At 45.1% G+C, this 10,000-nt stretch overlaps 1 long non-coding RNA gene across 1 annotated transcript; it reads left to right on the top strand.

The window, feature by feature from the left end:
- The first annotated feature begins 1,073 nt into the window (after positions 1 to 1,073).
- On the top strand, positions 1,074 to 8,939 carry LOC141083093 (uncharacterized). The gene is made up of 3 exons (XR_012230649.1): positions 1,074 to 1,420; positions 3,842 to 5,616; positions 8,038 to 8,939. It is a non-coding gene; the product is annotated as an uncharacterized lncRNA (long non-coding RNA).
- Positions 8,940 to 10,000: the final 1,061 nt, after the last annotated feature.

Genomic DNA, 10,000 nt, shown 5'->3' with positions numbered 1-10,000 from the left:
AACTTGGATGGAATAATGAGGCACTTGTGGGGGCCTTCTGGAGAGGCCTCTCAAGTAAGATTAAGGATGAACTTGCCGGTCGGGATACCCCAACCACCCTGGAGGATCTCATATCTCTGGCCACGCGCATATACCTGCAGTTCCTGGAACGCGCTCGAGAATCGGTTAGGGAATGCAGACCCTTCAGGCTGTATCAAGCGCCCATTCCGCGCCCCTCAGCTACCCCTACTAGTACCGGTCCTGAGCCTATGCAGGTAGATCGGATTAGGTTGACTGAGCAGCGTCGCAGGGAGAGGATGATGAACGGGCTCTGCCTGTACTGCGGTGGAGCCAATCACTTTGTGCGCACCTGTCCAGAGAGACCGGGAAACGCCTCCACCTAGGTAAGGTAAGAGGGGTCTCCCTAGGTGATCATAATTCCTCTCTGCCCCTTACCCTTTCAGCTTTAATTATTTCAGGTCGGGAGCGCAGATCTGTGGAGGCGTATGTGGACTCGGGTGCGGCGGGTAATTTTATCCGGCAAGATGAGGTGGATAAACTCCGGATTCCGGTGGTCATCTTAAAAGATCCGCGTGCTATCACCTCCGTCGATGGAAAACCTCTTCCCGAGCTCGTCACCATGGTTACGGCTGAAGTAGACCTACAAATTGGAGCGCTTCATGTTGAAAGAATTGCCTTCTATGTCCTGCCTAATTTGTCCCACGCTGTCCTCTTAGGATTACCCTGGCTCCGGCTGCACGAGCTAGTCATCGACTGGCGCTCAGGGGAGATCCTACGCTGGGGTCATTCCTGCCACGCACGGTGTTTGCGGTCCATCCTTCATCCTCGTCTCCTGCCTATGCCAGCCAATCTTCCGGGCCTTCCCGCACCGTACTACGCGTACGCCGACGTATTTAGTAAAAAAGAAGCCGATTCCCTGCCCCCGCATCGGGCCTATGACTGCCCCATCAACCTGATTCCCGGAGCCACGCCGCCCAGAGGGAGAACGTACCCCTTATCCCCAGCTGAGACCACAGCCATGACTGAGTACATACAGGAGAACTTGGCCAAGGGGTTTATTCGGAAATCTTCCATCAGCACTGAAGACTTCAATAATTTGAAGACCAAGATCAACGGTGTCATCGATCAACACCGACGAGACACCGAGACCAGAAAGAGGAATAAGTTTGCCCGTGACACAGAAGATTACGAACAGAATAGAGTCTACAAATGGTGAGAATCTTACAACTCCGGGAACTTCAATGCCTACTCCCATTACAGATCCACCACGGACATCTCGTCTTCGGGATCGGATCACGACAAACAGGCCTCATACAGTCGTTTTTTAGGCCAGAGACGCAGATCCATGAAAAGAAGAGGACCCGCAGGGGGAAGAGACCCACACAGAAACATGGACTCCGGTCGTATCACTCGCTCGCAGGTAATGACCCGTTGGTAATCAATATCTCTTCCAAAAGTTTAGGTATAGCAGAATACCGGGTTTTACAAAAAGGCCTTTCCTTCTGCCCAAGTTATAGGTACAATACCTTTAATCTTGACATGGACCTTCAGAGGTTCTATAGATTACTAAGGCTGAAATTACACTTCTCCAATGCTATTGGCACCAACAATAGTACTATACCACCACACCCTCTCTTGCTATCCTCAGATAGCCTAGGACTGAGGAATAAAAGCAACTTCAGACCTCCCACAGGCTCACATGCCCTAGAGACATTCATCTCTTTTATTGATAACACTTTCCAAAATCTGCGGGATGACATCCATAAAGGGCGTATGCATTTCCCATCCAACCTTACTGCACTTGATCAACAAGCTCTTAAAACCTTACAGGATGACAAAGACATTATTATCAAACCAGCAGATAAGGGGGGAGCCATTGTTGTCCTTGACAAAACAATGTATTTGGGTGAGGTTCATCGCCAATTGAGTGACACCTCGGTTTATCTACCACTTGAGAGGGATCCCACCAACGAAATAAAACACATTATTCAAACTACCTTATCTAAATATAATTTGAGCGGAGTCCTAGATAACAAAACTTGTGATTTTCTAACCAAAAGATTCCCCATTACACCGGTTTTTTATATACTGCCTAAAGTACATAAAAACTTAGATAACCCACCAGGAAGACCTATCGTGGCCTCTACGGAGTCAATTTTCTCTCCCATCTCCAAATATCTAGAGAAAATTCTTACACCTCTCATCAAACAGACACCCTCCTTTCTACTTGATACAGGGGCCTTTTTGGATGTTATCCGTACTCTGGACCATGTCCCTAAAGATGCCATTCTTGTCACTTTTGATGTAAAAGATCTATATACATCCATTCCCCACATACAGGGTATTCAGTCAGTGCGGAGACTTCTGGAACTATCCAAATTCCATCCTGAACAAACCAACCTATGCTGTGAATTATTGTCCATCATTTTAACCAGGAATTTTTTTCTTTTTGAAGACACATATTATTTGCAGACGAGGGGGACTGCGATGGGCTCGAACACCGCACCTCCGTATGCAAATTGCTACGTGGCCCATTTGGAGGATCACATCATATATCGTGACTGTCTCTTCCGCACTCATGCGTTAGTGTGGAAGAGATATATCGACGATATCTTCTGTATCTGGGGGGGATCACTAGATACACTACAATCCTTCTTCTCCATGTTACAAACAGCCTGGCCTGGACTGAGCTTCACCATGACCTATCACCTTGAACAAATCAATTTCCTTGATACGGTAGTCATGAAGGATGATTCGGGACACCTATCCACTGACCTCTATAGGAAACCCACTGATCGCAACAGTTTGCTTCATTACGAAAGCTTCCATCCTACTAAAATGAAAAACGCGATCCCCAAGTCACAATTCAAAAGGGTTCAGAGGATTGTGTCTAACACAGGGGTTCAAAAAATACGCATGGATGAAATGCGCACAAAATTCCTTGAGAGGGGATATCCAACGAGTGTGTTAAATGATGTGGACCTTTCCCCCCCAAGGGAATCTAAGACCGCCAATCGCATTTCTTTCGTTCATGACTACCATCCCTTTGCTTATCGTATTCATTCCAGCATTAGACTTCATTGGCATCTTCTATCTACGGCTCACCCGAACGTAGAGGCATTTAGAGTACCCTTTTTACCGTGTTTTAGGAGACCACGGAATGTCCGTGACACTCTGATTAAAGCAGATATTGGCTCCCCTGGCCCTCTTAAAAAGCAACAACGTTTTCTATCAAATCCTAAATTCGGCACTTTCCCCTGCCTGCAATGCACACAATGTAATAACGTACAGAAAGGTAATTTCTTCTACCATCCCCATACCGGTAAAAAATTTAATATCCGTGAATATTACACCTGCGACAGCTCGTTTGTAGTATACATTATCAAATGTCCGTGTGGTTTACTCTATGTAGGGGAAACCACACAACACATCAGAGACCGCATATCCAAGCATAAGTCTACGATTAGGTGCAAGAATATGCTTCTCCCCATCCCATATCATTTCATCACTGCAGGCCACACCATTGCTCAATTAAAATTTCAAGTCATTGAGCAGGTTCACACCTCACGCAGAGGAGGCAACCGCATTAACATATTAAAAAGGAGAGAGGCTTATTGGATTCACGAACTCAATACCCTGACACCCAAGGGGTTAAATAAAGACTATGATTCACAGGCCTTCTTACAAGTATAATGTCTGATACCATCTGATATGTTTACCCCCTCCCCCCCTTTTTTCCTCTATAATGTCACTACTGGGTTAATGCTATAAATAATGTACTCTTGAATGCCACTGTACATTGAATGTCATGGATACTAATCTAATTGTGTCTCATTTACAGAACCAACAACTGTGATTGTTTGAATCGTCACCCTCAAAGCACTGAATAGCCACTATCTTCACCACTGGCACCTATGATGTCCGCGCTGCAGTAGTTAACTCAGGATAGCTCACTAATGTCCACCGCTCTGCCCTATAAGCCAGCCTGACAGGCAGTAGTACACTCCCAGTGCTCCCTGCTGACACGCCCCCTCCATGTCTCTCTCGGCGTCCAGAGCTTATGGTGACGTGTCTAATACACGCCCACTGACTTCCGGTGGCGCGCCCCCAACCAGGGCTCGTAATTTACAGGGTTATATAACCCTGCCACTCTCACACTTTGCAGCACTTGGGATTCGCGGCGGATACTGCGTCCACACTCCACAAACCACTACGGTAAGAGTTTTATGCCTCTTATAGACAGATTTTGTGACTTCATGTCACGTCACTGTAGTATTACTCTAGTGCTATTCTTTACCTTCAGCAGTGGGACGGCTTCATGTGCCTCCTCACAGGATTGGTATGTAACTTAGGTAACACAAACCATCTCATCACTCACTAAGTTATATTGGCTATTATAGCACCTTTATCCTCTCCCAGGTCTATCTCACAAAGCCCAGTCACTAAGAATCTCACAGTACAATATATCGGTATGTGTGTTCTTTTCTTTTCTACGTTGATCTTGTTCTTCATGATTATTTATTACTCTCTGCCAATATCTATTATGTGCGATAATGTGATTGATGTCTCAGCATTTTTTCAAAAGTATTTACCTAGAAAACCCATATATTGTTGTATACACTTTCTTTTTTATTGTATTATTTTCATTTATATTTCACAGTACATTGATGAAGGTCCTAGACCGAAACGTCTGTGTATGTATGTACTGTTGTATAATTAAAAATCACCTTTCTGCATCAGAAACCTTTGGTGTGTGCCAAGTTTATATATATTTAGTTCACGGATTGGGATCCTACTTGGGCACCACCTACAATTCTCAGGGTTGTGCCAACGGTTTTGTTCTTACATAGCTACCCTTTACGCTGTGCACACCCTTCTGGGCAATGACATCCCTTACGTTTTCATATAATGCAGAGGAGACATCTCACATTATAGCACAATCCACCCTTCCCAGCGATTTCCTTAGACTGCCTCCCAAGGGAGACCAGAGGTCGTGACTTGGAGAGGACACTCAGGCGGTGCACCAATTTGGAGCTACACTGTGTTACCCTCACTGAATACCTTAAAGTTCAGAGGATACCTAGAGGTTTACGGGTTCCCCTACGTCCCACCCTCTTCAGCGATTCAAGTGATTTCTGTTCTAAATTTGAACAAATAATTAACAAATGTTCCTTTGACCTTATGACCCTCACGTTAGAGCATCTACATCTAGGGATTGCAAAGTGCAAAGAGGAAATCTCTAACATAGAAACCCAGCTCTCATCTTCCATCAGCACTGAAGACTTCAATAATTTGAAGACCAAGATCAACGGTGTCATCGATCAACACCGACGAGACACCGAGACCAGAAAGAGGAATAAGTTTGCCCGTGACACAGAAGATTACGAACAGAATAGAGTCTACAAATGGCGAGAATCTTACAACTCCGGGAACTTCAATGCCTACTCCCATTAGAGATCCACCACGGACATCTCGTCTTCGGGATCGGATCACGACAAACAGGCCTCATACAGTCGTTTTTTAGGCCAGAGACGCAGATCCATGAAAAGAAGAGGACCCGCAGGGGGAAGAGACCCACACAGAAACATGGACTCCGGTCGTATCACTCGCTCGCAGGTAATGACCCGTTGGTAATCAATATCTCTTCCAAAAGTTTAGGTATAGCAGAATACCGGGTTTTACAAAAAGGCCTTTCCTTCTGCCCAAGTTATAGGTACAATACCTTTAATCTTGACATGGACCTTCAGAGGTTCTATAGATCACTAAGGCTGAAATTACACTTCTCCAATGCTATTGGCACCAACAATAGTACTATACCACCACACCCTCTCTTGCTATCCTCAGATAGCCTAGGACTGAGGAATAAAAGCAACTTCAGACCTCCCACAGGCTCACATGCCCTAGAGACATTCATCTCTTTTATTGATAACACTTTCCAAAATCTGCGGGATGACATCCATAAAGGGCGTATGCATTTCCCATCCAACCTTACTGCACTTGATCAACAAGCTCTTAAAACCTTACAGGATGACAAAGACATTATTATCAAACCAGCAGATAAGGGGGGAGCCATTGTTGTCCTTGACAAAACAATGTATTTGGGTGAGGTTCATCGCCAATTGAGTGACACCTCGGTTTATCTACCACTTGAGAGGGATCCCACCAACGAAATAAAACACATTATTCAAACTACCTTATCTAAATATAATTTGAGCGGAGTCCTAGATAACAAAACTTGTGATTTTCTAACCAAAAGATTCCCCATTACACCGGTTTTTTATATACTGCCTAAAGTACATAAAAACTTAGATAACCCACCTGGAAGACCTATCGTGGCCTCTACGGAGTCAATTTTCTCTCCCATCTCCAAATATCTAGAGAAAATTCTTACACCTCTCATCAAACAGACACCCTCCTTTCTACTTGATACAGGGGCCTTTTTGGATGTTATCCGTACTCTGGACCATGTCCCTAAAGATGCCATTCTTGTCACTTTTGATGTAAAAGATCTATATACATCCATTCCCCACATACAGGGTATTCAGTCAGTGCGGAGACTTCTGGAACTATCCAAATTCCATCCTGAACAAACCAACCTATGCTGTGAATTATTGTCCATCATTTTAACCAGGAATTTTTTTCTTTTTGAAGACACATATTATTTGCAGACGAGGGGGACTGCGATGGGCTCGAACACCGCACCTCCGTATGCAAATTGCTACGTGGCCCATTTGGAGGATCACATCATATATCGTGACTGTCTCTTCCGCACTCATGCGTTAGTGTGGAAGAGATATATCGACGATATCTTCTGTATCTGGGGGGGATCACTAGATACACTACAATCCTTCTTCTCCATGTTACAAACAGCCTGGCCTGGACTGAGCTTCACCATGACCTATCACCTTGAACAAATCAATTTCCTTGATACGGTAGTCATGAAGGATGATTCGGGACACCTATCCACTGACCTCTATAGGAAACCCACTGATCGCAACAGTTTGCTTCATTACGAAAGCTTCCATCCTACTAAAATGAAAAACGCGATCCCCAAGTAACAATTCAAAAGGGTTCAGAGGATTGTGTCTAACACAGGGGTTCAAAAAATACGCATGGATGAAATGCGCACAAAATTCCTTGAGAGGGGATATCCAACGAGTGTGTTAAATGATGTGGACCTTTCCCCCCCAAGGGAATCTAAGACCGCCAATCGCATTTCTTTCGTTCATGACTACCATCCCTTTGCTTATCGTATTCATTCCAGCATTAGACGTCATTGGCATCTTCTATCTACGGCTCACCCGAACGTAGAGGCATTTAGAGTACCCTTTTTACCGTGTTTTAGGAGACCACGGAATGTCCGTGACACTCTGATTAAAGCAGATATTGGCTCCCCTGGCCCTCTTAAAAAGCAACAACGTTTTCTATCAAATCCTAAATTCGGCACTTTCCCCTGCCTGCAATGCACACAATGTAATAACGTACAGAAAGGTAATTTCTTCTACCATCCCCATACCGGTAAAAAATTTAATATCCGTGAATATTACACCTGCGACAGCTCGTTTGTAGTATACATTATCAAATGTCCGTGTGGTTTACTCTATGTAGGGGAAACCACACAACACATCAGAGACCGCATATCCAAGCATAAGTCTACGATTAGGTGCAAGAATATGCTTCTCCCCATCCCATATCATTTCATCACTGCGGGCCACACCATTGCTCAATTAAAATTTCAAGTCATTGAGCAGGTTCACACCTCACGCAGAGGAGGCAACCGCATTAACATATTAAAAAGGAGAGAGGCTTATTGGATTCACGAACTCAATACCCTGACACCCAAGGGGTTAAATAAAGACTATGATTCACAGGCCTTCTTACAAGTATAATGTCTGATACCATCTGATATGTTTACCCCCTCCCCCCCTTTTTTCCTCTATAATGTCACTACTGGGTTAATGCTATAAATAATGTACTCTTGAATGCCACTGTACATTGAATGTCATGGATACTAATCTAATTGTGTCTCATTTACAGAACCAACAACTGTGATTGTTTGAATCGTCACCCTCAAAGCACTGAATAGCCACTATCTTCACCACTGGCACCTATGATGTCCGCGCTGCAGTAGTTAACTCAGGATAGCTCACTAATGTCCACCGCTCTGCCCTATAAGCCAGCCTGACAGGCAGTAGTACACTCCCAGTGCTCCCTGCTGACACGCCCCCTCCATGTCTCTCTCGGCGTCCAGAGCTTATGGTGACGTGTCTAATACACGCCCACTGACTTCCGGTGGCGCGCCCCCAACCAGGGCTCGTAATTTACAGGGTTATATAACCCTGCCACTCTCACACTTTGCAGCACTTGGGATTCGCGGCGGATACTGCGTCCACACTCCACAAACCACTACGGTAAGAGTTTTATGCCTCTTATAGACAGATTTTGTGACTTCATGTCACGTCACTGTAGTATTACTCTAGTGCTATTCTTTACCTTCAGCAGTGGGACGGCTTCATGTGCCTCCTCACAGGATTGGTATGTAACTTAGGTAACACAAACCATCTCATCACTCACTAAGTTATATTGGCTATTATAGCACCTTTATCCTCTCCCAGGTCTATCTCACAAAGCCCAGTCACTAAGAATCTCACAGTACAATATATCGGTATGTGTGTTCTTTTCTTTTCTACGTTGATCTTGTTCTTCATGATTATTTATTACTCTCTGCCAATATCTATTATGTGCGATAATGTGATTGATGTCTCAGCATTTTTTCAAAAGTATTTACCTAGAAAACCCATATATTGTTGTATATACTTTCTTTTTTATTGTATTATTTTCATTTATATTTCACAGTACATTGATGAAGGTCCTAGACCGAAACGTCTGTGTATGTATGTACTGTTGTATAATTAAAAATCACCTTTCTGCATCAGAAACCTTTGGTGTGTGCCAAGTTTATATATATTTAATTATATTCGGAAATCCGCGTCCCCAGCAGGCGCAGGCTTTTTCTTCGTTCGGAAGAAGGACGGATCCCTCAGACCATGTATCGACTACCGGGGCCTGAACAATATCACGGTTAAGAATCGATACCCGCTCCCGCTGATTCCGGAATTGTTCGACCGGCTGAGAGGGGCTCGGATCTTCACGAAGCTGGATCTACGGGGAGCCTACAATTTGATCCGGATCCGCGCAGGGGATGAGTGGAAGACGGCCTTCAATACCCGTGACGGCCATTATGAGTATTTGGTCATGCCGTTTGGTCTCTGCAATGCTCCAGCCGTGTTCCAGGAGTTAATTAATGAAGTGTTTCGGGACCTCCTGTATTCGTGCGTAGTAGTGTACCTAGATGATATTCTTATCTTTTCGCCTGATCTATCCTCTCATCGGAGAAGCGTACGCATGGTCCTGCACCGACTCCGGGAGAATCACCTCTACGCCAAAATTGAAAAGTGTCTCTTCGAACAGACTTCGCTACCCTTCTTGGGGTATATCATCACAGACTCCGGTCTAAAAATGGATCCCGAGAAACTCTCTGCGGTACTCAAGTGGCCCCGTCCTGTCGGTATAAAGGCCATCCAGCGTTTCCTTGGATTCGCCAATTATTACAGACAGTTCGTGCCGCATTTTTCCACGGTGACCAAACCCCTCACGGCCCTGACCCGTAAAGGGACTAAGCCAAACAGCTGGTCTCCCGAGGCTGAAGACGCCTTTCTGGCGCTAAAACGCTCCTTTGCCTCAGCGCCAGTCTTACATCGGCCGGTGGTCGGTAGGCCTTTTGTTCTAGAAGTGGACGCCTCTTCCACCGGAGCTGGGGCGGTTCTCTCTCAGCAAGCCTCCTCAGGTCGACTGGTGCCCTGCGGGTTCTTTTCCAGATCCTTCTCACCTGCAGAGTGCAACTACTCCATTGGAGACCGGGAATTGCTGGCCATTAAGATGGCTCTAGAAGAATGGCGGTACTTGCTCGAGGGGGCGGTGCATCCCTTTACTATCTTCA

Source organism: Dendrobates tinctorius, unplaced genomic scaffold, assembly GCF_039654945.1.
Source record: "Dendrobates tinctorius isolate UK_male_01 unplaced genomic scaffold, ASM3965494v1 ptg000019l, whole genome shotgun sequence".
NCBI classification, from domain to species: Eukaryota; Metazoa; Chordata; class Amphibia; order Anura; family Dendrobatidae; genus Dendrobates; species Dendrobates tinctorius.
This window is presented reverse-complemented; position numbering and strand designations above follow the sequence as displayed.